The sequence below is a fragment of the Aethalodelphis obliquidens genome, unplaced genomic scaffold, assembly GCF_003676395.1.
Source record: "Aethalodelphis obliquidens isolate GAN/ISIS:26980383/991018 unplaced genomic scaffold, ASM367639v1 scaffold22, whole genome shotgun sequence".
Lineage (NCBI taxonomy): Eukaryota > Metazoa > Chordata > Mammalia > Artiodactyla > Delphinidae > Aethalodelphis > Aethalodelphis obliquidens.
Window position 1 is genome coordinate 1,975,920 of NW_020837966.1, and position 1,870 is coordinate 1,977,789.

At 50.0% G+C, this 1,870-nt stretch overlaps 1 protein-coding gene across 2 annotated transcripts in view; it reads right to left on the minus strand.

The window, feature by feature from the left end:
• Positions 1 to 1,870, minus strand: part of NEK4 (NIMA related kinase 4) — a 58,842-nt gene that overhangs the window by 55,231 nt on the left and 1,741 nt on the right. The window lies entirely within an intron of this gene.

Sequence of the window (1,870 nt, forward strand, 5' to 3'; positions counted from 1 at the left end):
CCATCACCCTCCCCCTCCACACACACACACACCCACAGAGTGAGTCAACCAATCTTCTTCATCTGTCACATGGGACAAAAACAGTATCCATTTCCTGGGGGTAGCTGTAAGCAGTAAGCAAACTAAGGCACAAAAGATGCTGAGAAGTGGGCCAGGTGCTAGTCACTGTTAGCACTGCCCATGCCCTTTCTCCCGGCCATGCAACACAAGTGCATTTCTATCACCTCTACGGCACAGGCTTGGAACTAGCCATCTCCCAACAGCCCAGTCTTGATCTTGCCATGCACCTGCTGAAAATATTGTTAGTGTTTCCTACTCAAAAGACGGGACCCCTGTGCCAGCTTGTCCCAAGCCATTTCCCAGCCTCCTTCCCCACCCTCTTCATCAGGTGCTGCTCCCATCACAGACACCTGCACCTTCCCCAATCATGTTACACACTTACCCATCTGCTTTTCTCTTTCTCCCCTTCCCACCCGTCCTTCCCAAGTGCCGCTCTATTTGCTAGGCACCTCCTCTGGGAGGCTTCTCCAAGGCCCTGCAAGGGATGAGCTCCACCCCTTCCAGATTTCTACAGCTTCCTCAGGCTCCTCTTTAGCTTCTGGCCACTCTTGGGATTCACTGGGCTTCCTTTGACTTGTCTGACTCCTTTTCCCAAGGCATCAGCTCACTGAACACAGGGAGGCACATAGGCTTCATCACTGTGGTGTCCTAGTGCCTGGCACTGTACCCAACCCAACATGGGGCTTGGTTGATACTGGTGCAGAAAATCAACAGAACCCCTAATGTACAGTTTCACGTAGATCCATCTCATCTCCCGCAAAGGCCAGAAGACAGGCAAGAAGGGTATTCTGGCCTGGGGACAATAAGCCCTTTCCCAGAAGCTGCTCTGTGAGACAAAGTCCAGGACAAGCAAACAGAGATCAAAGAAGCCTCTGGGCCCCCTCTCCATATCAGGGTCACAGCAGCCAGTACATCCCAACCAGGGCCATGGAGTAGGTTGACCAGGGGCCATGTCTGCCCAGTGTGTGTGGCTTGTGGGGGACAGACAGGGTTTGTGCATAAAACTTAAGAAACTGCAGCTACAGGATGGGTTTCTGGGATCTTTGACTGCTTCTTCTTTCTTCCTAATAATGCAGAGGACATTTCTATCATTACATGATAGGCCTGGGCTTTGGAGTCTGAAAGATTTGGGTTTGAATACATGCTCTTTCATTTGCTGTGGGACCAACGTCTCAGGGACACCCTGAGGATAAAATTAGATCATAAAGGGCTGAGAGCGACGCATGGCTTGTAGTCTGTCCTTCATCGTGAAAGCATGGCTTTCATCTTTTGTCTCCACTATATCCTGGAACGATGAGGCTTACTTCTGCTCTTCTTTACAAAGCTGACTGGCCTAAAGGGTGTGTCACCCATTACGTATCCCCAGAACTGTCCAGACCACCTCTGGCAGAGCTGCTAGAGGTGGTGCCGTCAGAAACAAGGACACGGGCAGACGCTTTGTAAGCCATCGTACCTGCCTCCCTGGCCAAAGCGGGACTGTCTGAAAAGTTTGTTGATGCTTAAAGAATTTTGAAAGGAACACCTAATGAAGTTGAGAAATTCATTTTTAACTGTGGCTTCTTGATACCTGCCCCAGTATCGCTGATGCTGGCCCTGTGCCACGGAGCCTGGATTAAATGAGCTGTCTGGGTCTTCACAATTCACGCCAGCTGAGTGTAGCTCTAACCAAGGGTCACAGTCTGAGTCTGGTCAGGAGTTTGCACAGCTGGGAGTCCCCCTAAGGAGAAAGCTTTCACTGTCTATTTTTCATCCCTCAAATTGTAATATTTGCCTTCACCTTGTCTAATGTTTAATCCATGTTTATCCAGCA